This window comes from Carettochelys insculpta, chromosome 14 (genome assembly GCF_033958435.1).
Source record: "Carettochelys insculpta isolate YL-2023 chromosome 14, ASM3395843v1, whole genome shotgun sequence".
NCBI classification, from domain to species: domain Eukaryota; kingdom Metazoa; phylum Chordata; order Testudines; family Carettochelyidae; genus Carettochelys; species Carettochelys insculpta.
This window is the reverse complement of record NC_134150.1, coordinates 20,117,687-20,145,638: the sequence shown is the minus strand read 5'-3', so window position 1 is coordinate 20,145,638 and position 27,952 is coordinate 20,117,687. Positions and strand designations below refer to the sequence as shown.

The following is a 27,952-nucleotide window of genomic DNA, read 5'->3' as shown; positions in this document are numbered from 1 at the left end:
AATGGTTAGAGGAGCAAGGTGAAGATACAGAGGGATATTACAGTGAATGTAAAACCAGAGAGGTGTATAAAACAATTAGGAATATTTACAGGAAATGGCAACTGAAGCAGATGGGGATCAAAGATGAGAACAAAGAAGTGCTCATGAACAGGGAGAAGATTGTGCAGCGATGGACAAGATATTGCACTGACCTACACAAAGCACAATTGGAAACCGAGTGTCTCAGAGAGACTGATTGAAGAACTGAAAGATATCTCCACCGAGCATCAAGAGCGAGACCAATATTTCGAAGGAGGAAGTAGAAGAAGCAGTGAAATGACTAAAACAACAACAGGGGCCCTGGAAATGTTAAGATCACAGGAGAGATGATCAAATATGGCAGAGAAAGCATGATTCAGAAAAATACACAGACTATGTAATACAACATGGAAACAAGGGAAGGCACATAAGGAATGGACAAGATCTGTGCTAGTGACAATAACCAAGAAAGGATGTACATTGGAGTGCAAGAACTACAGAACGATTGCCCTAACAAGTCATCTAGGCAAGGTGCTGATGATGATACTGACAGAGACTAAAATCACAGGTAGAAGAACATATAGCAGACAAGCAAGTGGGGTTCAGAAAAGACAGAACTACCATACAGCAGATATTGGCACTAAGACTAATAGCAAAAAAAGCTAGCTGAAAGAAAAAGAACGTATACACTTGCTTTGTCAATTTTCAAAAGGCATTTGACAGGATAGATCAGAAAGTGACTTGGGCGGTGTTGGAGTCATACAGAGTGGATAGCAAACTGGTAAGGTTGTTGAAGGATATCAATGACAATGCGGTTGCAGCAATGAGAACATGCAGGGAGTTGGGAAGTTGGTTTAAAACAAGTAGAGGTATGAGACAAGAAGATCCAATAACACCAAGTATCTTCATCGCACATCTGAAGAGAGCGATGGACAAGATCAAGGAAGAGGTAGAAGGGGTATCTGTGCACAGAAAAAGAATTAACAACTTGAGGTTCACGGATGATATAGTTATCACTGAGGAAGATGAGGAGAAGCTAGCGAAAACAGTGCAGGTGTTAAATGAAGAAGGGAAGTGGTATGGACTGATTATTAACTTTGATAAAACAAAATCAATGGTATTTGGAGATAAGGAAATGGGAAGGAAGTTCAGTGCTGATGGGCTCAAACTAGAGAATGTAGAGAAGTTCATATATCTGGGGAGCAACATAACGTATGATCTAGACTGTAAGGAAACCATGACTAGAATAGCAAAAACAAGAGTGAATTTGAAGGCAATGGGTAAGATCTGGAAAAACAAAGCAATTAGCTTAAGAACGAAGCTGAGCATCTTGAAAACTGTGTATTCAGCAGCATGTTGTATAGATGTGAGACATGGGTCATAACAAAAGATTCAAAAAGAAGAATATTGGCATTCGAAAGGAGTTGTTCTAGAAAGATTCTAAAAATAGGATGGATGCAGGTCACCAATGAGGAATTATATAGAAAGATACAGCTGAAAGAGAACCTGCTGCACAAGGTTATAAAATGGAAGCTACAACTATTTGGACATATTTGCAGAATGAATGACAAATGAAAAATCAAGACCCTGGTATTCAACATAATGGATGGTTCAAACAGGAGAGGCAGACACCACAGAGAATGGATAGATGATATAGTAGATTGGTGTGGAGCTAGTCTACAGAAACTAAGCCACTCCACACTTGACAGGGAAAGATGGAAGGAAATAATGAGAGATGCATCAGACACCAACGGGCACTGAGCCCACAGTTATTGGTGATGATGATGAATTCCATGGATAATGAAATCTCATATTTCAGGCCCTAGAATGGTATCCTGCAGGAGTCATGAAAGACATATCCCATCTGGCCTATTCTCTGCCAGGCACAATGAGCCAGGTGAATTCTGCAAGTTTAAAGGTTTCATTGTTTTCTAACTTAGTATCAGAAGGAACTCTACTGACATCAGGGGACTTCCACCGATGTGGGGGAGAGAAACCACAGCTTTCCACCTACCTAGCTGGCGTGAGGTTGCACTTCACAGCTGGCTTTGGAGAAGAGGAGTGACAAGCAAGAGGCTAATGAGCTGGCTTTATAGATTGGGACTGAGATCCCACCCCCCATATAGAGAGATGTGGCATTTCAAGGAAATGGAGAATCAACTGATCAATGGCATAGCAAAGGTTTTGCCTGGTGATGAACTTAAAGATCAGCAAGGTAGTGCAGGGCTAAACTGCACATAGATTTGAAATAAGAACAAGAAGTTAGTGTTACATAAATTAAGTTGTCATGAAATAAGAGGGAAGATCCTTTCATATATTCAGAATTGGTTAAAAGATATGAAACGTATGGTAGGAATAAATGGTAAATTTTCAGACTTGAGAGGGGTAGCTAGTGGGGTTCTCCAAGGGTCAGTCCTAGGAACAATCCTACTCAACTTATTCATAAATGATCTGGAGGAAGGGGTAAAATGTGAGGTGGCAAAGTTTGCAGATGACACTAAACTCCTCAAAATACTTAAGACCAAAGCAGACTGTGAAGAACTTCAAAAGGATCTGACAAAACTGAGTGATTGGGCAACAAAATGGCTAATGAAATTTAATATGGATAAATGTAAAGTAACACACATTGGAAAAAAATAACCCCAAGTATACATACAATATGATGGAGGCTAATTTAACTACAACTACTCAGGAAAGAGAACTTGGAGTCATTGTGGACAGTTCTCTGAAAACATCCACACAGTTTGCAGTGGCAGTCAAAAAAGAAAATGGGACATTAGGAATCATTAAAAAAGGGTAGAGAATAAGATGGAGGCTCTCTTATGGCACTTATATAAAACCATGGTAAACCCACATCTTGAATACTTCATATAGTTGTGGTCACCTCATCTCAAAAAAGATATATTGGAATTAGAAAAGGTTCAGAAAAGGGCAACTAAAATGAGCAGGGGTTTGGAAAGGGGCCCATATGAAGAGAAATTAAAGAGACTAGGGCTTTTCATCTTTGATATGCCAGAGGTATATAAAATTATGAGTAGCATGGAGAAAATGAACACAGAAAAATTATTTACTTGTTTCTATAATATAACAACTCGAGGTCACCAAATGGAATTAATAGGCAGCAGGTTTAAAACAAAATGAAGTTCTTCTTCACACAGTACCTAGTCAACCTGTGGAACTCCTTGCCACAGGAGACTGTGCAGGCTAGGACTATAACAGGGTTTAAAAAAGAGCTAGATAAATTCATGGCGGTTAGGTCCACTGGTGGCTATTAACCAGGATGGGACAGAATGGCATCCCTAGCCTATGTTTGTCAGAAGCTGGAGATGGATGGCAGAAGAGAGATCATTACCCGTTCGGTTCACCCCATCTGAAGCACTTGGCATTGGGCACTGTTGGCAGACAGGATACTGGGCTAGACAGACCTTTGGTCTGACCCAGTGTGGCTGTTCTTATTATGCAGTGTGTGATGGAGTGGAAGAAAGGGAGCCTTACAGAGAAAAGCCATGTGGTTTGAGTAATGACCCAAGAAGACTATTTTAACAGCAGCGCTTTGAATAGAGCTGAAATGGATAAGGTTGGAGAGCCAGAGAAAATGGAATTGCAGTAGTCAAGACATGCCATGATCACAGCCTGGGCAGGGGTTTTCATGGTATGGGCAAACACAATAAGTTTTGAACTTTTTGATACTGGAGAAAAAGAAAATCAGAGGATTTGAAAATAATCTGAGTGTGTTGATCAACAAAGGGGGCTGGGTCATGGAGAAAGGAGAGATGTGGGCCATAGATCTGGGCCAGGAAGGTGGTGATGCTCACTGCAATGGAAAAAGGAGAGGATAGAAGAAAGTTTTGCAGGAAAGAGAGGTCATGACACAAGAAAAGAAAGAGAGGAGGGGGAAATAACCAATGGTCAACAAGGTTAGAGGATTCAAGGGTCAGTTTCTGCCTTAATATATATACACACAGTCCACTTCCACTGTACCCTGTATCTTCAATAGCTTAACCTTAAATTAAGGGACCAGTTGGCACTGAATGCATGTTACCATAGAAAAGTCTATTTTTGTTATGTGCTGCATTTTCAAAGGAGAATCTGCTACCAATATTTGACAACAGGAATTTATCCTTGTGATTATCAAATACTTGATGCTGCCAATCAGAAATTGTTGTCCTACAATCAGCAAGAGATCCTAGATTTACTAGCTGATATTGTCTCTCTTTTTAGAGTGATTTCTGAGGTCTACCACTTTGTGCAGAATTAACACCAACATTAGAAGTCTCTGGAAAGCAATACTGTTAACGTTAGAGACACTACCAGGGTGAACTGGAAAAGACTGCGAAACAGCTCACCCTTTAGCAATCTACTCTGACATCACACAATTATTAGAAGTCTGAAGAATGTTGTCAACAAAATAGGAGACTATGGAATGGCACAAAGCATATGACTTAGACACTCAAGTCAAGTGAAAATTCAGCCTTTGATATTCAATCATATTCTGACACAGCATGCAATATGCATCTTAAAGTTGGTGGTGTTTTTCTTGATTTGGAGATTTTGAAACCTAATTCTCTAATGTAAGCAGAGTTACTAGTGAAAATTGGAAGAGATGAAGTATAAATGGAAGAAGCAGAACACAAAGAACATCTAAGGTGAAAGAACATGTCCAAAAACATCTAGGGTGAAATCCTGACCTCACTAAAGGCAACAGCGTAACTCTTGTTGACTTCAGTGGAGGTTAGAATTCCATCCCTAGCCCGTTATCACTTTGGTCCACATGAAAGTAGTAGACCTTAGAACAAATACATGAGCTCATATTTGCTTTTCACTCAACAGCTGAAAGTGCAGCCCATAGTGAATTTGCATGTCTACTTCAAATGGATTAGATCCACAGCCATGAAGTGAAGCTAATCCCATTGTAAAAGTTATCTTATTAATCCTTCCGGTTGAAAATTAAAATGTGGAAATGCAAATTTAAAATATTAATTGAAAGGCAACAGAGCAGCAGTGCAGTTGTAATTTAATACCTAATCTTTTAGACATACGGAAGGCTAAGAACAAATATAACCAGCAACATTTTCAGTCATGGCGAACTCCAAAACTCCTAAACAAATTGTGGCAGGGGAGACTAAGAGAAAAGGACGGTTTTAGGCATGTAACACTTTTCCTTGATGTTATAACACAAAATTTTACTCCTTTTGAACTTGCAGAGTTTCAATAACTAGACAGAAACATCCTGATTTTTAGCATGGTTTGGCTATCAGTTCTTCTAATGCACAACACATTCCCTCAGTCGTCTTCTTTCTCCAAACACTGATGCAAATCACAGGCATATCACTCAAAGCAAGGCTGGAGCAAGGAGGTTACAAGGAGCCACTTCCCATAGATCAGCTTTCCATTTTTATCTTCGTGTTGATAGCTTTTTTAATGGGTTTTGTAAGGTTGGTTAGCTTTTAGGTTTGAATCATGCATGCAAGTTAGTTTAAGCCAAAGCCTATATTTTGGCCAAAAGAAAGCTTTTCAGATAACGAATGAAGAGCACTGAGCAATGCTGGAACCATAGTAGTTATATCCTGTCAAAAGTCTATTATCTATCTGCTCGTCAAAAACAGATCACGTTTCCTAAGTGCCTTTTTCCCACTATTTTATTGTTTAGGTAAAGGAAATATATACTGGTTTGTTTGTTTTTTTCCTGTAGTTTCTCCATAAATACATCAGCCAGATCCTGAAAACCTCTGTTTAGACATGAAATACACTGGACTTGTCAGAGCAGTCCTATAAACTTCAGTGGGCCTCTCTCATGTGAAGTCCCAATCTGATGAATAAACATTTCCAGGATCTGCCCTTTAATAATCACATCTCACTCTTCCATGGCACTTTTCATCAGCGGACCTAAAAATGCTTTACAAAGGTCAACATCATTAGTGCCATTCTATGGATGGGAAACTGAGCCACAGAGGGACTCTTGCGCAAGGTCACCCAACAGCCCAGTGACAGAGCTGACAATAGAACCCTGGTGTTCTGAGATCTAGTCCAGAGACTGTGTCTCATTTACCTGTTTGTCACACAGCCATACATTAGTATAATTGTTCTATCATTTAGTAACAAAGGAAAAGTAAGTTATTTTCAAAAACCCATTTGTTTCTTTGTTGCTTTAAAGCAAAAGAGAAACATTTCAGGCAAATAAAACCAAACAACCCTCTTTTGAACACTTTGGAAGGACAACGTCAAACTTTACTCCCAAAATAGACTGTTTGGGGGGAAAAGGGGCCAGCTCTAACTCACCGTAGTGCAGAGTCACCTCTAGTGAAAACAGTGTATTAATGGCTGTATACTGAGCCCTTGAAGGACTATCTACTAATGCACCGGGAGAGAGAGGGTGATTCCCAACTTCAGGCTATTAACATTACCTAGTAAACAGAGCATAGCTGTGGCATCATGAACTGTGTGACAGACTAGCCACTCTGAGCTGGTGCCTCAGCTTTCTAATGGGCACGTTACTTCCATAAGCCACCCCATTACGCACAGCTACTCACATGAGTCATCCCAACGAGGCCAATGTGTTTACTTGTATGAGTTAAAGCTCAGCGTGCCTAAAGGCATCACAGTCTGCCCCAAGAAAACTGGCAGAGTACTCCCATGAAATAATATGGCTGCATCTACACTACCCCTCCCTTTCGGAAGGGGCATGTGAATGCTGAGATTGAAAATGCAAAGGAGATGCTAATTTGCATATTCAGTGTCATTTGCAAAATGGGCAACCACTTGCCTTTCCATAAGAGTTGCTTTCAAAATGCCAAACAGCTGTGTAGATGGGGGTCTTTTGGAAGGAAGCCCTGCTTTTGAAAGCACCCTTCTTCCTGAAAAAAATTAGGAAGGGTGCTTTTAAAAGCCGGGCTTCCTTCTGAAGGAACACTGCCTTCACAGCCATTTTGCATTTCAAAAACAGCACTTCCGGAACAGTAAGTGGCCACCATTATGTAAATGAGATGCTAAATATTCAAATTAGCATCATTTGCTTTTTCAATTGGCTGCATTTACATGCCCCTTCTGAAAAGGAGGGGTACTATAGATGCAGCCAATAGCTTTCCATGTGTCAGTGCATAAAAGAGACCAGCTGTCGAGATACCATTTCACCCTGTAAATTTTGGCCAATGGAAATTTGTGATGGGTGAATTAAAACATGAGCTGACAATATATTAGGTGGAAATTACTTGCCTTGGAGGGAGGTGGGGGCTGTAAGGAAGAAGAAACATTAGTTTTGTTTTCAACTCAACACTTTTAATGTTTCTCTTCACTTCACGCAAGAGAGCACTGGATAAACACTTTAGATTTCAGAAGTTCTTATAAACGTCAAAATACAGAAAATATGAGAGAAGGGAAAAGAGAAAATTAGTCCAATCTACTTGATTTAAAAATAAATGGTCCGGACATGCAGTTGAGTTGAAATCAATGAGTCTATACCGTCTAACACCAGCTGAGGTTTTGGCCCAGTGCTGCTGGCATAGGCACAGGAAGCAGAGGTACAGCACCACCAGGTTTTGCACCCAGCTTCCTTGCACCCAGCAGCTGTCCTCACTGCCCACACACCAGCAGTGCTACTAGCCCTGGGACCTGCCACTCCCCCAACCACCCCAAGGGGTCCTGCCAGCCCCGGCAAGGACACCGTTCTGGGAGAGAGCTGCAGCCATGTGTACCGGAACACAGCTTGCTCTTTCACCCATTCCCCTGACTATCAGGGAGCGAGGGGAAAGTGTGCAGCATGCGTGCTTTCCTCTCACTCCCAGCTGATGAGGGGAGGTCACAGGGGAAAGATTCATGCAAGCTGTGTATGTTTATCTCGCTCCCTGATCATGAGAGGAACAGGAAGACGACCAAGCAGCATCCCAGTATGCACAGATGCAACCCCCACATTCCACCCTCACCCCTACAGGCTATGGAGGCTCTGCTGCTGCTTGGGGTCCCACCCAGCCCAGGGCTCTGCAGCCCCCTCCAGCTGTGGCTGAGTTACCAACTCTTCTCAAACAGATTGCATTTGCAGCAATGGCTTTTGATCCATCCAGTCTGGGAGAACTGGGAACCCCACATGACCTCAGCCTGGGGCGGTGAACAGAGAAGGGGGTGCAGCTCAGCACCCCACCCTAAAAATACTTCCAGGGCCACTGGCTTCTGAACTGCATTTCAGTCAGAGTTTCTCCTTCAGCCAGCATTAGGGGACGAATCGGTCTGCAGAAGGTGTGGACAACTATTTTAATTCTGACATTTGTACAGTTTAGCTGGGAGAACTTTTAAAAATTAAATGTCAGAGACACACTAAGTCAATAAACTTATTCTGAATTCCAAGGGTCAGGATGCAGTTAGCCTCCCCCTTCCTTTTTAGAAGGCTAAATTCCTCACTTCCGAAATTGGGGGGAAATAAGAGAAACCTTTCTGCAGATCTCAAAGGTTTAAACAGCCTGAAATCTGCCCCCACACTCCCTTTTTTATTTTTTTGGCCTTACAGATTTTGGTGCACTCCTCTGAGTGGGGAGGGTACAGTCTCTGGGGCTACTTCTAGCAAATACAGTCAATGTGCAATTCAATAGATTTAAGTGCTTTTGTGACTTTGTGATTTCTTCTGATTCCCCAACCCAGTATGAAGTTAATGCTTTTCCCCCCACCCATTTTTTTCTTTTTTTCCTGGACATATATGGACATATGTAAGGCAAAATTGCAAACTGTGGATCACACAATGGCACAGCCAGAGCAATCGAACTGCTCACAGAACTAAAGCCTGAGCAACCCTGAAAAGGTGCCAACGCTTCACCCCTTTTCCCTGAGATCCAGGCTGCATTCCACTGTCTGAGCACAAAGGCCACACCAGGCTAAGGTCTAAGGGACTAGAAAGATAAAAGCAGACCCACGTCATGGCACCTACCAGACCAAGGCAAGCACAGGGAGCATGTGCAATGAACCACTATAAAACATGCAGCCGGGATGGCTTTGACATTAGCCATCTTGGTCCTCCTCGAGACTCTGTATCAAATAACTATGGCAGGACTGTAGCTCTTCAGCTATACTTTAGCTCAAGTGACAGGCAGCCCCCGGCGTGCCTGTCACTCGGGGTACATGAGCCCATTTTGAGTGGCATGACATTGGGAGCTCAGCCACACCCCTCCTCCCCATGCAGCACAGGTGAGGGCTGGAGGAAGGGGATGGGGATGGAGCCCCTGCCACACCACAGGTCCAGACCCCCAGCCACGGGGCCCCTGCTGGAGCATGGAGCTGGTACCAGAAAGACCAGTGACCTCCTCAGTAAGGGAGAGAAGACTCCCGCCCCTGCCTGCCATGTGCCCTCCTCTCCTCAGGGAAAGGGGACTGAGCCCCTGTTCCCCTACCTCTACCATCTGCCCTCTCTCCTCCAGGGACAGGGACTGAGCCCCTCTGACCACACAGCTCTGCCATCTACCCCTACCTCCCATAGGAACAGGGACTAAGCCCCTCTGCCCCTCATTCCTGCCATCTGCCCCCACCCAGAAAGGGATTGAGCCCCTCTGTCCCCACCCCTCTGTCCATGTGCCCCCCAGGAAAGAGACTGAGCCTCTCTGTTCCCCACCCCCTTGCCAGCTGCCCTGGGCCAGGGCCTTTTTAGTCCATCTGCCCCTGCTTCTGCCCACTGTCTGGGACAGGGGCCGAGTCCTCTTGCTCTCCTTTTCTGCCCTGTCTTGCTACCTCGCCAATCGCTGCCACCATCCTTTGGGCAGGTGGTTAATTCCAGCAAGGTGTTTGGAGACCCTTCTTCCCCAGGGCTGCCCAACTCCTCCTGCTCAGCTCACTTGCCCCCAGCACATGCCAGCCCCACTTCTGCACGCCAGGGCTCTCCCTGCCACCCGCCACAGCTCAACCATAAAACTCTTCATCTCAATTTATTCATTAATGAAACTGTTGTAAGCAGGATTATTAGTGACTTGAAAAAGTATCACCAGCACTCAGGCCGTACAAAGGGCTAAAGATCAAATTTCAGCACTCCGCCTCAGAAAGGTTGCTGACCCCTGAACTAAGTCGTAGGGCCTGGGAGTTTACTGTCCAGTGCACACTACGCACAAAAACAGTTAACTGAATGCTATTGTCCATCCTGGGCCAGAGTCTGAGAAAGAGCCTCCAGATCTGCAGGCCCGGTCTAGTGCTAGTAAGTAAACGGCACTCAGAACACAACAGTAATAACCTCATGACTTAGCTGAATGGTCTATTAGCTGCAGGTACAAAATAAAAGACATATCAGGTATCATTATGCAGCAATTAAATGCTTATACTTGGCCTGTCAGCCTCCTGTGGTGTTTAACTGCAGCGTAGACATTGGTCTCCAGGAGCCTCCCACCTCATGGGGTCTTTAAAGCCAAGGCTGCAGCCCAAGAGCAAACATCTACACCACAATTAAACAGCCTTTGATCCTGAATCAGCTGAGGCAGGCCAACTACGAGTGTTTAATTGTAGGGTAAATGTATCCATTGAAGCCCTTTCACAGATAACTGTATGAGGTGCAAAAGAGAGGTGTGGTGGGGTCTCCTGCCTGGCCTTGCTCCCAAGGGCTCCACAGCCCGATACGGTCTCTGTGGCCTAGTCACAATACATGGGGCCTCACAGCCCAATCAGGCCTCAGAGGCCTAATCCCAGTACGCAGGGCCTCACAGCCCCGTCAGGCCTTTGCAGCCTAGTCTCAGTTTCAGGACTTACAGCCTTGCTAGGCCTCAGCAGCCTAGGTCCTGCCTGCCTTAGGCTCACAAGGAGGTCGGGATAGGGGAGCTTGGGCCCATCTGCTCCACCAAGCTTCAGCCCAGGACCCTGTTGGTGGTGGGTGTGGGACCCCAGCCACCAGCTCAGTGGGGATCCTCACCGTAACATGCTGAGTGCACTGGTAACCTTCCCAGTTCCCCTACCCTGGGCTACTGCCGTACCCCATTCCCGGTGTGGTCCATTGTCTCCGTTCTAGTCATGCTTCCTCCAGCCACTCCTGCTGTGGGCTGCTCCTCCAGTAGGGCTGCTGCTGCTGCCATTGCTGCCACCACTCAAGTGGTTGCCATGGCTGCTACTTGAGTGACAGTGCCTCCCAGGCTTCTGCAGGAGCTCCGGCCCCACTGCTGGCCAGCCCCAACTGCCAGGCGTCCCCAGCCTTTATACCAGGTCTACAGCTGGAGCATGCCCAGCAAGGCCTTGGACAGAAATGGCCCTGCCCCCAATAGGTATGGCTCTCGCTCTCCTGGTCATTGTGGGGTTGGTGCGCCCTGTCACAAGAGGGCAATCCAGTCTGGACTTTTTGGTTCTCAAGGATCATGCTCTTCAAAATATCACAAATGTTTGCGATATGCTAAGAAAGTAGATTTCATATCTGGAGCTCACACACAGATGAAAGATGTGTGCATTTAAACCAACTCGGCAACAGTATAGCAAAGACATTCGTAAAGTATTCCTAACTCTTTGCACTGTTGGTCAACACTTCTCTCCCTTTTTCACATTTGCCTGCACGGTAACCAGCCAACTGCATCATAAATGAAGTTTGGTGTAAAAAGGAAGGTGAGGTTGTGCCTAGGAGATGGCCAAAAGGCAAAAAAACCTAGAGATAACATCACCCTGAGAGCATCAGAGAAAGATGCCTGACAGCTCTCAGAAGGTTAGGGTTGGGCTAAGAAGAGCTGAATGTTTAGAGATACACACCTCACAGAGCTGGAAAGGACCTGGGGAGGTCATCTAGTCCAGTCCCCTGCCCTCTTAGCAGGGCCAAACACCATCCCTGTCATCTATTTGCCCCAATCCCTAAATGGCCTCCTCAAGGATTGAGCTCACAATCCTTGGTTTAGCAGGCCAATGCTCAAACCACTGAGCTAGCCCTCCCCTCATAGCAAGCCCAGCTGCCAGGCGTCCCCAGCCTGGCTCTCCCAATTCTTGCCTTCTGGGAGACGTATGATACTGTAAAAGTGAAAGAGTTACCCTGGTTATGATGGTATCGTTAGGGCCTGCTGAGGTCTCCAGGAATGAGCTAGAAGCAGACCCATTAATGACAGAGAATGGAGAAGCACCCCAGTAAGGGAGGCTAGGATGGCAAGAGCTGTTTCTGGAGTGAGGGATGGTAAGAGATGCTAAAGCCACACTTGGGAGCCTGTGCATAGTGAGATACCAGAACTTTACTTGGTCTATTGATGGACTCCTAGCACATAAAAAAAGTTAAATGAAGATTTGGACTCTGCCGAGGAACTCTGGACTGTAGGACCAATTTTTGTCATAAATTAATCCTGCAAAGGATTAGCCAAAGCCTCAATATTACCAGGGACTCCAGAAGGCGGCCATCAAGGCAGGAGGCTGCTTTCAGTGCCACCCAGATGCCATACTATGACACAGCCCAAATGTAAGATCTACGCACATTTTGAGACACATTTTGTGTATGGCAGATGACTAATGGACCAATTTCTTTTAATCATGGAAGTGTATAACAATGGGGCTTTTGAAAGATTGCAAAAGATCCTCAGACCATGCAAAATTCAACTTATAGGCTACTTCTACACTAGGGGAAAACTTCAAAATGGCCATACTAATGGCCAAATTGGAGAATAATAATGAGGCGCTGAAATGAATATTCATTCTTCTGGCTGCAGCACTTTGAAAGTGCCACATTACACTTGTGTGCAGCTCCTCTACACAGCAGTCCTTTTCGAAAGGACCCTACAAACATTCTTATTCCTATCAGCTGATAGGAATAAGGGGATTTTGACATTTGAAGGGTCCTTTCAAGAAGGACCTTCATGCAGATGAGCCGTGAGTGAGTGAAACACAGCACTTTGAAGTGCCACAGCTGGCAACATGCTAATGAGGCACTGAATATTCATTTCAGCACCTCATTACTATTAGTATTCTCTGATTTGACCATTAGCATGACCATTTCAAAGTTGCCCCCAGTGTAGATGTAGCCATAGAGTTTCATTACCAAAATTTTAAAAATTAAATAAAACAGGACCCATAGAGAGAATGATGAGTGGAAGGGCCTAGCCCCTTACGAACTTGTTACTAATTAAACCCATTTCTGTAAGACCAAACATGGCCCAATTGTCACCAACGCTTCCCTGTGGGAGATGACAGAGGATGTATTTAATAGGTTCATCCTCCAGCTAGGCTGGTCCTATCCACTTTGCTCACTGCCACCCCTGACTTGAGTGCCATTCTGAGCCCCCCAGCAACACAGAGGACACAAGTACCTGGTGGCTTTGAGAGACAAAGGAAGTTTATTATTCAGGCTATAAATGTGTAGCACGGGGAAATTCTTTGCCTTTTTTTATATGTTTTTATATGTTATAACTTTGATAGTAAGGTAAAGTGGGATCTCAGTATTAAATAACCATGCTGTCATTGGTGCTGGCCACGATCACAAATGAACCAGCTAAAACACAAAGATGTACTATGTTTAAAACACTGTTCCCAAACTCATTTTAAAGATTATAGACATGACACCTAGTGAGATGTTACGATCCAAACTACAACTGCAGTGTTCCATCGCTGGAGAGTTGTCTGTTAACAGCAGGCAGAGTACTAGGAGAGATTTCATTCTGGTTTACTCCATAATGAAAAGAATGACCATGCGGCATCATGAAAATGGAAGCCAAAGAAAAGTTGCTGACAGCAAAATTTTATTTTTTCGCCTTGGTTTGATAAGGCTGAAGACTGTGCTTTAACTGAGGGGAAACAGGGGAAGATAGGACTTCACTAATATAAAAGACAGGAAGAATTTAAAATGACAAAGTGTGCTGATAATTTGTAATTGAGAAAAATGAGAGATCTTGCGGAGATGTGCAGTGAACAGTTTATTTAAATCATTGCACAGTATAACACTACAATGTTTTAAGTTGTAAAAAATAATGAAAACCACCTATTGTCATATTCCTTTACAGATGTAGAATTTATTATACAAATAAGATAGATTTCTACCATTCTAGATTGACAACTTATCTCAATGCACACTTGCAATCATAACACTATATAAAACTAGCTCTCAGATAACTTTATGGCTCCTGGTGTTGTACAGTCATGCTTGGTATACCCTGGCCAAACTACAGCTGTGTGTGAAGTCAAAAAGGATGTTTCTCTTAGGTCAGATTAGTAGTGACCTTGCAGGGTGGGTGACTGACTTCTTCAGCACCTGGGTGCAGGTCATCTGCCAGCATTATTTAGGTGTATCTCATGTAATCATTTTCCTGACATTGCAAGAGGTTTGAGCACTGGTGCACCTTGTTTCCCAGCTTCTCCAGTTCTCTCCTTACAGCCTTATATTCTAAGTTGTAATACTTTGGTTTCATTTTTCATTCTTGGATTTAGTGTGTGGGTGCTGGGTGGGGTTGGTAGCCTGTGAGATGTAGGGGGTCAGACTACATGATCAGGTGGCCCCTTCTGGCCATGAATTCTCTGACTACACCTATGATTTGTCAGCTGTGGTCATCTGAATATTGTAACAAACCTGGATGGCTCTCCCAATTCTTGCCTTCTGGGAGATGTATGGTACTGTGAAAGTAAAATAGTTATCCTGGTTACAAAGTTACCAACTTCTTTGACTTCCCTCTGATCTCCAGGAGACTTGAGTGCAACTTCATGTATCTTGGGATGTAATCTTTCAGTTCTCCAACTGTTAGATCCCTTCTAGGGCTGCGCTTCCCCTGACCAGGGATTTATGCTTTAAATGCTCTGGCTGCAATTTCAATGGCATGTTGTTTTCAAAGAACACACTACTGTAACAAACTAGAGGAACTGACAGCTTTCTAGCAGGAGCGATTTTGCACAGTCAGTGTGCTGATGAACTCAACATAATTATACATTCCTTCCTTCTTGATGTATCGAGGAAGCCATTCTGCTTAGTTCAGCAGAGTCTAGCTCTTAAGACAGGAAACTTTCAAGTACTTCAGGGAAAAATCCATCCCTGAGTACCAAATGAAGCTGCCAAAACAGATAAGAATTTAAGTACAGTATTTGTAGCCATTTGTTAGTGTTTAATGATTGTCTAGTTAATAGTTCCTACCAGGAAGGAAAGCAAATACTTTTAAGATCGACCTAATACTGTTCACTTGTGCATAGTGACCAAAGCTGTCTGAGGATGAAGAGTTATTTGCTCACTGAGATGTCTCACATGCTGTGTAAATAGCTTAGTGCAAGAAAGATACAGAAAGATCAAAGCATATGATATGGTGCTGAAAAAGAATTGCAACAATCACAATATCAGAAATAAAACCAGCAACAAGCACAGTATCAGAAATAAAACTAGCAGTATTACAGTGATTAATTTTGGCCTTTGTGGTCACTGTAATTATTGTAATAGAGATAATGGAGTATAGATAGCACAAAATAATTACTGAAGTGTAAGTGGTTATTAATGAGCAATAAAAGTTAGTTAATTAAGGAGTCGGAAAAGGAAAGTGACAGCTGCTATTTAATTGTAGATTCTAATTTTGGTTATTGTGTCAATGAAGACACATTAAAACATTTTTCAAATGTAAAAGGAAATATTTGAAAATTTACTAAAATAAATCACATTTCTAACATCGCAGTTCTTTTAACAGGAGCTTTGGTTAATGTACTTGACAGCCTTTTATGTCTTCACCCTAGTATATCATTATCGGGAACCATTTGTAACATTCCTATTCAGTCTGTGAAAAGACATTTTAATTGAAAAATCATTTGCCCATAAAATTATCATCATCAGTTCACATTCTACAAAGGGGCCGCATTATGACCATAAAACAATTTGTAAGTGGATTCATTTTATCCACTAAATCACTTTATATTATGCTGTGAACAGAATGATTAAAGCAGGTTAGCATTTTGTTGGCAAAGCAATTAGGTTATTATGCATTTTGTCCACACCGATACTTATAATCATTACTGTGTTTATCTTGTTGACGGAACATCTATACGTATTGGACACAATAAATTTTATTTAGTTGATGCAATTCATTTTATTCACAGAACACTTTTAAAGTTAAGCTAAAATTTTGTTACTGGGATAGATTTAGCGGTGGAACAAAACTAACCTTGTCCGTATCAGCCAGCAGTCAGAATTTGGTAGACAACTTTATAAAAGCTTTAAAGCAAAATGCCTGGGAACAAACAGCAAAGTAATCTGAAGGGAGTGTGCCAGTCTTGGGCCTCTGTAGAGAACCCATTTCTTCCATTGATGAATCAAGGCGGTGAAATCAGATATTTGTCCACAATTTAGTATTACCTAAACATGGGTCACAATAGTATTCATAGAATATTGTTTGAAGGACAGCCTACCAGCTGGCTACTTCATTTTGATATGAAATACTGACCATCCAGGCTTTGCCGCACCTCTTCCAGTCACAGCTATTTAAGACTTGGAAGCTTGGAGGTACTCAATCTCTCAAAGCACCCTTTCTTCAGTGCAAGGAACAGAACATTCAATGAGGGGATTGAATCACACATGCTCCAGTCACCAAAACCCAAACACTTCTGTAATACTGCAAAGCTATGGCTACACTGTAGCTGTGTCAAAATAACTTATATAACTGATATCATGCAAATTGCCTAAGTTATTTTGAAATAACTTTTTCAGACTCCCCCCATCCCTCTTATGACAAAGGGTAGCAGGAACAAAATACTGCACTCAGAATAGGCCTGCTATTTCAAGCATGGTGTTTAGCTGCAGAGTTTCTATTTCGGGATACAAATGTATCCCGAAATAGAAACCACAGTGTAACCATGACCTAATAGAACAATTTATTCTCAGACTTATATCTATCGCCTGGCATCTTATCACTCATATATAGTGCCTACAGGATAAAGTTCATACAAAAATAAGGAGAATATGGATTATTGTATCATTTGCAAAAAAGCAGGGACATTTTCCTTGCATCTAGATAAAGGATTGCTGGAGATGGGCTAGCTGCCATTTGTCCTGTTGTTACAATGATGACTATGACAATGTTTTTTAAACAAAGAAGGAAGCAATACTGTTGTAGATGTTCTCCTCAGGGTTGCTCAGCCAGTGGAGTTTTCACGTCCACTTATAGGAATGTTGGTCATGTAAGAATTGCATGATTGGGCCTGAAATGTATTTAACAAATTATGTTTCATGGTTAGACTGTACGAACATCAAAATGGCCAGTTTATACATCTCCAGATCTTGAATGAAAATTTCTTATTTCTCTTTCTAAAAATAGGTTAAAGGCAAATATTTAGAGGAAACCTGACTTCATTTTATATATTTCCCAAGTAAAAATTCTCTTCCAAGTTTTTAGTCACACAAAGAAAGGAGATTAGTGACCATGTTTGTATGAAAGGAGGGCTCCCGGTTTCATTAGCAAAGAGGGAGGCTTCAGCATAGTTTAACAGACAGAACTTTATTAAATCCCCAGTGGGCTGCATAGCTTTCACCTAACTCCTCACTTTCCTATCAATCACACACCCTTCAGGGAGCATTTTCTCTCTCTCTCTCTCTCTCTCTCTCTCTCTCTAGTTTCATTGATCATACTTTTTTGTCCCTTCATCACAAGGATTTTATACAAATGTTTAGAACAACTAAGCCGTGTCTACATGTGCACGCTAGTTCGAAGTAGCGGCACTATCTTCGAAATAGCGCCCGTCACGGCTACACGTGTTGGGCGCTATTTCGATGTTAACATCAACGTTAAGCAGCAAGACGTCGAAGCCGCTAACCCCACGAGGGGATAGGAATAGCGCCCTACTTCGATGTTCAACGTCGAAGTAGGGACTGTGTAGTTGTTGTGTGTCCCGCAACATCGAAATTGCGGGGTCCTCCATGGCGGCCATCAGCTGAGGGGTTGAGAGACACTCTCTGTCCAGCCCCTGCGGGGCTCTATGGTCACCGTGTGCAGCAGCCCTTAGCCCAGGGCTTCTGGCTGCTGCTGCTGCAGCTGGGGATCCATGCTGCATGCACAGGGTCTGCAACCAGTTGTCGGCTCTGTGGATCTTGTGTTGTTTAGTGCAACTGTGTCTGGGAGGGGCCCTTTAAGGGAGCGGCTTGCTGTTGAGTCCGCCCTGTGACCCTGTCTGCAGCTGTGCCTGACACCCTTATTTCGATGTGTGCTACTGTGGCATGTAGACGTTCCCTCGCAGCGCCTATTTCGATGTGGTGCTGCGCAACGTCGATGTTGAACATCGACGTTGCCAGCCCTGGAGGACGTGTAGACGTTATGTCACTACATCGAAATAAGCTATTTCGATGTAGCGTTCACGTGTAGACGTAGCCCTAATGAATACCCCAAAGTCCTCCCTCCTTTGCTGGCACACAGCTGACCACATTTGGTTTCCTCAAAGGTGACCACACTTGAGGTGACTTCGCTCTGTCTCCCTCTTGCTCTTTCATAAACCAGGGTCCTGGTTCAGCAAACAGTTAAAAATAGGGTTACCTTTAATTTTATTTATAACCCCATTGACCAAATTAAGCATGCCTTAGGCTACATCTACACTACAGTGCAATTGTGAAAGGTGACCTTTAGAAAGGTACCTTCCAAAAGATCGCCATTTGAAAGTGCGCATCTATACACAAAAAACAGATAGAGGTCATGAATTGCTCTTTTGAAAGACCGGTCCAGCCTTTTAAAAGAGGTTGTCCACACAACCCAGGGCACTTTTTTGAAAGAATAGGCCAGGAAATGCCACAGAGGGGGTCACATAGCAGAGAAGCTCTCTGGGCAGGCTGCAGCCAGCCATTCCCTTAAAGGACCTCCCCACACACCCTCACCTGGCACACGCTGAGGGCTGCTTTGCAACACTCAGCACTGCAGATCTCAAGCACACAGCAGAGCTACTGTAGAAAACATGATGTATCCCCAGCAGCTCCCCAATGGGGAACTCTCCAAGACGATGGTCATCCTGCAGGTCACGGTGCTCATGGTTGTCCTCCAGAAGGTCCAGAGGCCCACCCACATAGATGCTTTTCTGCAGGCTGCCCCCATGGGGAAACTTTTGTGCCCACTCCCCCAGGTGATCTGGCTCCTGTGGGGTTATCCCACCAGTACAAAGTGGTGGGAACGACTTGTGCTGGAGAAGTGGGACAATGACCACTGCTGCCAGAACTTCCACATGACAAAGCAGACATTTCTGGAGCTGTGTCACTCTCACCCCAGCCCTCCAGCACCAGGACACCTGCATGTGGCCTGCGCTCCCTCTGGAGAAGAGAATAGCCATTGCCATATGGAAGCTGGTCACGCCAGGTAGCCACTGGTCAGTCAGACAAGAGCGTGCATCCATCCACAAAAAAACGAATCAAAAGAAAGATCTGCTCTTTAGAAAGAGAACATCCACACAGCCCCCACTCTTTCAAAAGAGCAGGACAGGGATCAAAAAAAATCAGGCCCCATGAAGACTGCTCCTTTGAAAAAATGACCTTCTGGAGCGTCTACACTGTTTTGTTTCAGAAGCAGCTTTTGAAACGGGGGGAGCTCTTCCGGAAACAGGAAAGGAAGAGCAATTTCAAAAGGGACGCTACATTCTCTCTTTTTACTTTCAAAAGAACACTTGTTGTGTGTAGACACTCCATGGGCTCTTTCAAGAGAGTCTCCTTCTTTCAAAAGAAGTCCTCAGGATATTTGGAAAGAACTTGCTAGTGTAGATGCAGCCTCAGTGCTTGCAGGATCAGAACAAATATCTTTAAAAATACCTTTGGATCAATACTTAGAACATGGAGTTTCACTTCATTCTCCATTTTCTGATGTTAAAGTTGCCTTCAAAGTTTTATTGTTAGAAGACCTCATATTGCAAGTATTGGAAAAATAGTGGCAGTTGCCTGTATACGATTGACACACGTAGTAAAACTCTTCATTACTTTTTTCTGAAGTAGTATGACCTGCAGTGTAAAAAAAAAATGCAAAAACTCTCCTTTGGAGATGGCACACATTCAAAGGAGAGATTCTGGAGCTTTAGTCAACAACACTATGACCAAAACTAACGGAAGAAGAGTGCTATTTTACTGAATTTTTAGCATCAATTTCCTCTCTGAAATACATTGGTATGTAGTAACAAATCTGTGATAACCCACTTCCTGGTTAGTCAGAGTTAGACTCTGGTACGCACTGTCCTAAATATAGTCCCTAACTAGCTTATCAAAAATCTTGGTTAAAGGAGAGCGCTGGCCAGCCAAGTACTTGTCAAAACGTAAACTCTGATGCATATTAAAATGTGTTTTCCAGTCCAAACCCGAGTACCTAAAAACTCAGAGCATGAGACACATGAAATTTTATTATAAATTCCCTTTTAAAGAACTGCAATTATCCCTTCAAGAGAAAAGCTATAATCGAAACCAGAAAACAAAGAAACTAATTTAAACAGGCAAAGTGACCGCACTCTGAGTGACTTCAAAATGTTTGCAGATATATATTTAATTGTAACCTTTCTTTTCAGAAACTGAGATTCATATCTGTGCAAAACAGAATGCAATTATAGTAATATACCAGTCAAAAAAAGTTCAAAAGAAAAATAGAGAAGGGATTTTAACTATAGTCCAAAACCTCAGGCATGTTAGAAAACCAAACAATTTATTTTTTTCATGGTGTTAGAGAAGAAAAGATTCTCTTGTGCAAGAAAGAATTCTTATATAACTTCTTATATAAGAAGTCTTATATAAACCTTTTTCATTCTATATTATAGCACTCTGACTCTATTTTTTGATTTAGGTGGAGCGCACCCTTCCTATATAGGTTCCTTCATTCCCCAAAGGCTCCCCAGTTCCTAATACCCCTATTGTTCAATTAACTTATTAATTATTTAGAAGTATACTCGTGGAACATTAAGGATACAATGCACCATGGAGAGCACCCCAATATAAGGGTGTGTATTTCACAGGATGGTTTTATAGTAGCTTAATTAATTAAAGGGAATGCAACCAGTTTTGAGACCTCACAGAAAAACCACCACCACTGCAAAATGAAAACCACTTATTTAGGAAACCACTTCTTTAGCAAATAGCCTGTGATGGAAAGCATGGTTCATGGCATTGGAAGGGGGATTTAGAACCTCTCTCTTCTAATTTACCAGCTCAAATTAACACCAGGTCACCAGTGGCCAGAAGTCATTAATAGCAGATATCAATCTAGTGACATGTGAAATGACTTGATGGTCTCAGTTGAGGTGCTAGTGGACAGCTGTTCAGATGAAAATTGGCAGAGATGCCCAGGACTGAAAAGACATGAAAAGTGATTTGTTCTTTCACCTCTATAAAAGGTCTAACTAAAAATAACTTGAGGTATGCTGGTAACCATGCTGCAAAAAGTTTGCATTATTCCACTTCCCCTCCCATTCTAATGGAACAGATGAGAGATATTGGACTGACAGATCTTAATATTTAATTCAGTAAAAATATGAATATAAACTAAAACTTTCATTGCAACCAAGCAAACTCCATGGCCAGACTGACCAGGCTAAAACTACATTCACTGCTTTATCTTTAGCTTCATTATTTGTCCTCTTTGGGAACCACTCATTTGTACAGAAAAACTCAGCAAATTGTAGATAATGCCTGTCTGATCATTTTCTTTTTTCAAGAACTCTGGGCTAAGGTGGAGAATGCCCATCTTCAAAGTGACCATCTCCTGGAAATATCTCCACTGTGTCATGAACTTCCCACATCACCTGACCCAACCCACTGTTAAATTGTGTTCTTGAACAACATACGTCCAGGAATGTGGCTGTGCCATAACCCCTCTATCGTGTTGTCCACATCTAAACCCCAGAAGCAGGGTACCAGCCACAATGCCAACATATGGGTAAGTACACGCCTCAGGTTGTGGCAAGTTCCATCTATATCCATACTGATTTACAGTATACCGTGTCTCAAAGTTGCAATGGTCCTCCATTCTCACAATACATTGATATCTTCTCTTTCTATCCCCTGTCCAGTCTGTAAAGATCACTTTGAAGTTAGGGTACAGTTTCATGAGCCATGAAAGAAGTGAGTATGTGGGGTGACTCCAAAAATAAGATGGCACAAATATATACATATTTAAATGTATGTCTGCCCATCTGTCTCTGACTCCATTTGTTCAAGAACTCCTGCTAAACAGAAAGAGCGAGGACCACCAAATTTGGTGTGCAACCTCCTCTTATCATAACTTAAAACAGTGTCAAGGTCTGGTTGTTCCAGGACAATGAGATTTGCCTGGAGTGTGATTCTTTTGTAACAAATAGCAAGGGAAGGCTGAGAGAGCAGGGACAGTTAAACTCACTCATGACTAAAGGGTACAGCAAGCATGGGGAGACAGTTATACTCACAAGTGACCACAAGGGGCAGCAAGCACCGAGTGATCACTTACTGGCTGGCAGCATAGCCCCTGACACCGTGGTCTGCCCTGGGGAGCAGCTGCTGGCCACTCTGCAGCCCCACTTCCCTGGAATGGCAACAGAGGGCCAGCAGAAAGCCTGAATGGCCTGGACCATGTGCATGACCCTCCCCCTGCTCCACAGGGAGCAGACAGTGGGCAAGATGGATAATGCCAAATAATTTAGCAACATTATATCAAGCACCTCAGTTGACAGAATCAGAGAAATCAAGGACTGAAATATAGGTAAGCAATGAATTTATATTTGTTTTATATTTTGCACGGCAATACTGGAATCCAAGAAATTACTGACTTTGAAATTTTCATATGCTGGAGAGTGTCATGACCTCTATGGGATTTAGTTGTGTCTTTACAAAACAAATTAATTTTTTTTAAATAATTGTAAGCCCAAATTAATTAGACATCGTAATTATGCAATTCACTTTCTACCCTAGTGAAATGCTCTTTATAATAAAAAATATAGAAATTTCATAATCACCTGCTCAAATGGCAACAGAACATGATGTGTCTGCCAATGACTTCTTTGATGGCCGCTGAGTCTGATGCACGAGTAACAGTCCTGCCCACAAGTAGGGCGCACTAACAACGTTCTGAGCAGCAGATTCTTTCCTCCCGACACTGGTCATCACAAAGCTGCAGGGCACAGAGCACTCTTCAAGCTTATTGCTAGCCCCAAAGTTTTGATAATATCACGTAGCTCATCAACACCGTGAGCCACAAGTGCTGCATCATCTGCAAATAGTTCTTTTATGATGATCTCCTTCCACTTCATCTTAGCTCTGAGTCTTGTAATATTAAGCAAATCTCCATCCCATCTAGTGCTACAATAGACACCCTGTTAAACAGCATGAAACACGGGCTGAAAAGGAATCAGAAATAAATATTTAACAATGTAGGAGCCAGTACTCAACCCTGAAGTCCTGTGGCACCTTGTAAATTAACAGATTTATTGGAGCACAAGCTTTCATGAGCACAGACCCGCTTTGTCAGGTGCTATTATATTATATAAATCTGAAAAAGTGGATGTTTGCCCAGGAAAGCTTTGCTCCAGTAAATCTGCTAGTCCATAAATACGATGTCGAATATGCTTTCTGTTTGCCACATGTGGCAAACTGGACACCCCCGTGTGGCAAAGCGGCTCATGAGAGCCGCACATGTGGAGCACCCTCTGCCCACGCACCCCACCACTTGGTGGGGCAGTCACGTGGCAACAGCAGAGGCGGCGGTTCCTGCTGCAGCTTCAGCAGCCCCATGTGGTTCGCAGCGTGGCCACAGGCACTGCGATGGCTCCAGTGGTGGGGCGGTTGCAGTGGCTGTGGCTCTGGTGAGTCACTAGCAGTTGAGGGGACAGCGGCAATCATAAAATGGCTTTTGGACACCACTGGTCTATAAGGTACCACAGGACTTCTCTTTGTTTTTGCGAATACAGACCAACATGGCTACCCCTCTGATATTAAGGCACAACCCTGCTTCACTCCACGGATAATGTTGAATCAAACTTGGTTTTGTACACAATGGCTACTTTCATGCCATCATGCAATGATTTCACAAGGTTTAGTAATATAGATGGACAGCCCAGCTTCTTCAGAACAATGTAAAGATTTGACTAATTGTGTCAAAGGCTTCTGTTAAATGTATAAAAGTCTTGTACAGTCATTTATGCTTCTCTCTGTACTTTTCATGACATTGTCTCACAGACAAGATTACAGTAGAAGTCACACTGGTTCTCAAGATAGACTTCAAAATTTAATTCAGAAAATCTAAGTAGAAGAATATGATTTCATTTTCCCCCCACACTTTAAAAAGATATACCTCTGTGGTTATTAAAATCACTTCTGTCTCCTTCATTTTTATAGAGTTGGATGAAAAAAATCCTTAAAAGCTTAGAATAGTTTCATGCAACATTTTCAGCAAGTCTTTCTTTGCATACAAGTAGATTTCACCAGGCACACAGCCAGTTCCTGATGCATTGGTGCTGAAAATCTTTTTTGATGGTTTCTTCAAGTTCCGCTAAAGTAGGTTTGGTATACGGCCAACCTCAAACCCAGGCAATTTGTCTAACTCACACGGATCTACTACAGACTTCCTTGAGTACATTGTTCCATAGTGCCCAATCCACCTATGCAGTTGCTTTCCTTTAGCCATCATTATTGCTATCCATACCGTTTAGTGAAGATGTCTTGTTCTTTATCTCTCCCTTCTATTTTTCTTTGTTCTTTGCCACCTATAATGCTGAAATACGGTACAGAAAATAGAAATTTCACATCATCTGGTTGGGTCCAAAAACCGAGCTCTCGACTAGGAGAGATGAGATGTGATCAACTAAAGATTGATTCTGCTTCATAATGCCTTTGTCACATCAGTCCTGCAATTTAAAGCCAGAAATATATGTGCTTCCATAATCTGAATACGTCTCTAGCAAATAAATATCAGTCAAATTTGTTTTGAATTATATTTTATGCACATTTTAGTATAAAATTACCCAGCTGGTTGGAGAAACAGCCATGAACCAGACAGGTAGACATAATAGCCCATTTTTATTTTCTATCCAGCTCATTATATTATCCAAAGGACTGCCTGTAGCAATGGCTTTCTTGTTAAAGGAAAGGAACCCACAAAGTGGTTTCATTTTTATGACTCTGAAGCTTTTGATAAACTGACAGCAGCATCACAGCTCTCCAAACACATTCCATTTTCATTAAATGGCTAATCTAAAACCAATCAACCAAAACACACAGAATTACTGCACAGAATAAGAATATTTTGCTCCCCACCAAGAACTCAAATTAAAACAAATCTACAATAATTACTCAGGTATAAGTGGTCTGTAGAATGAGACTCTCCCCTAATGTGCTCGGTAAAAAACTGAAGATGTGGTTGTCAGGATATTAATTTTTAACTGTTGACGAATATTTATCCTATGAAAATAAATCAACTGCATTATTCACTGTAAATTTCTGAAAATTAGTATGGTTATTCAAACCTAAAAATGGAATACGGCAACTTTGTCTGATGAAGTCTGACAGCTCTACCACTGAAATTAATCCAGCATAATGCATGCATGGTTGTTTAATCCTGCCTTTTAAATGACTTACTGTACAAAATAATAGAAGATGAAAAAACCGAGTCTTGTTTTAGTAAATCAAATTGTTGCTACAAATTACACAGAAAAAAATATATATTGCACCCAATACATTTCAGCATGATCACTGTATTAATGCCCAGCCAAGATGACATCTCCGAAAGCATCTTGAAATAGACTTTCAAGATGTACAAGAAGAATTTTAGAAATTACTACAATGAGTTAGCAGATTGAGTTAAAAAGTAGTCTTCCTCACAGTCTCTAACCCAACTAACTAATTTCTATGGCAAACATACTAGGATGGTAACTGAAGTTAACACACCTTTTCTCCTAGTGAAGATGGCCTAGAAACAGGGTGGAAAACAAAAAAGCAACAACTAGGCCTACTCAAGTACTTTATTCAGCACATTTCTTTAGTGCAAGGAGACACTCTGAAGTTCTTTGCCCTGGTAGAGGTCAAAAAATAAAGTGAAAATTCTGGATTTTAACCCAACACAAGCCATCAGAGTAGTGGTCGATCTCCCTTTGAACAGGGCTAAGAATCACACCATTACCTTTTTAGCATGATCACCTAGCTAAAAACAATAAGGTTCTTTTTACAGTATGGGAGCTAAGTATTCTCTCTGTTCTGGAAAAGAAGAGAGCGTGCTGGAGTGGGGATTTTCAATTCAGGGTCTAGCCCTATTATCTCAGGAAGCTCCACTATTCTCCACCAAAAACACCATTTGCCTTTTTGAAAACACAAGGCCTCTTAGGGCTTCCCCTTCCCTTGAGATCAGCTGCACCCTGCAATTTGCTGATGGACAACAATTCTCATCTTATTTTATCAAATCAAGTCCCTGATAGTTCCCATTGGTTGGTTATTCTCAGATGAACCCGGAAGGGACGGTGAACCTTATTAGGTTCAACTCCTTCATGGTGCAAATAAGAAAAGGGCATATATGCTATGACATCGTGAACAGCCATACACCTCAGAGAGGGCTAGACCTACAGCTGATGAAAATCTCAGTCACTCCATTCAGCTCAACTGGCACGAGCTGAGTGCTTACCACAAAAAATAGTTTATGAGCAAATCATTGGATAAAATATGTTCACACTATCTAACAATTATGAATGTATTTGTAAAACTCAATGTGAATTCATGGATAACACATGAGGAGAAGAGATGACAAATCTGCCTGATTGTTTTTGCTGTGAAAAATCTGTCTGCTTCAGAAACTTGGACATTCCAACCATCTATTGCCACAGGAAGTGAGGAGTGCCTGGTTCACTCTCCTTTGGCCTCAACACTCCTCTCAGTAAAAAGATACTCCTCAAATCGTCACCTTGTAGGCTCGGTTAGCAAAATAAATAGGCTGGCCTATTTATTAAATACCTATGTTCCATCCTCTGCTGAACCTATGTAACAAAATGTTCCCCATGACTTTTAAACACAAAAAATGATCCTCCAGAGCCACATCAGGAGAGATTCTCCAAAACTCTAAGGGGACTTTCAACAGCTGCTGACTTTCACCTGGACTCAGAGGTCTAAAAAACCATTAAAAAACCCCTCAGATTGTTTCTCATGCACTAGTTTTTAAGCATGTAGCAAGAGCAGCAGCAGACTACTTTCACTTCACAAAAATATTCTGCTCTTCTAATCTAATATTATGTAAAGACCAAGAATTTCTCCCTTGTATATTTTTTGTTACTTTAAGAGTTCCCCACAGCAAACTGTTGTGACTCGTATTCTACTCTGAAAAGTGGGTATGTAAAAATGGCCACATCTTATTCACTAAAGCGTCTCCCCATACGTATTCAGAGGCATAGGTCCAGAAAGTAATTTTTCACTATGTTGTACTCCTGTTAGCTCTGCAGAGCGAGAGATGGATTATATTTTGGTCACACATCATCACAGAATTTTTAACTAAACTAATTACAAAGTCAATGGAGTTGCTCAGATGTAACAGAACCTGAAGACAGTGGGGTTGTAAAGATGTAACTAAGGGTAGAATTTGAGCTGTAGGTCTTCTTTATCAGTGAAGACCAGGACTTAGGAAGAACATAGCTTGACTTTAAGCTCCCAGGTTGAGTTTGCACAGCCAGCCATTAAGAAAAATATTTCCTAAAGTCATTAAGCAAAGCCAACATGGAAACCCACAATGCTACATTCATTTGGTTTAGTTATTAAATATGAATCAGGTATTTTTCAGAATACAACTACATTTCAAAAATTAATGAAACGGATTCTGTTTTTTACTGACAGCTAGAAAAGGACAGATCCAAAGATGAGGTTCTCTTGCTGTGCCATTTCTCCTTCTGCCTCCCATATACTGGTGAAATGAACTATTGGGGACAATTAGTACTTAGAATAAAACATTAAGGACATTTGACTGGTGTATGAGATATAAAGTAAATGGGCAATCTCTGTTCTCTCTCACCATGAAAGACTGACTTTCTGCTTTGTGACAACAGTGCGTGAGGTTTGACCTACAAAAATCAATGATGCAAATTAGCTGTCACCGTCCAAGAAAGACCCTTGTGACATGACGGA

General features: G+C 42.3%; 1 long non-coding RNA gene across 2 annotated transcripts in view; it reads right to left on the bottom strand.

Annotated features, from left to right (window-relative positions):
• Positions 1-27,952, bottom strand: part of LOC142020874 (uncharacterized) — a 607,189-nt gene that overhangs the window by 474,059 nt on the left and 105,178 nt on the right. Inside the window, exons 1-2 of one of the 2 annotated variants that reach the window (XR_012647532.1) lie at positions 24,501-24,628; positions 22,816-23,196 (exon numbers count right to left, since the gene is read on the bottom strand). The exons of the other annotated variant lie outside the window; for it this stretch is intronic. This is a non-coding gene — a long non-coding RNA (uncharacterized LOC142020874). Of the gene's footprint in view, positions 1-22,815; positions 23,197-24,500; positions 24,629-27,952 lie in introns of those variants that run through there. 2 annotated transcript variants of the gene reach the window in all.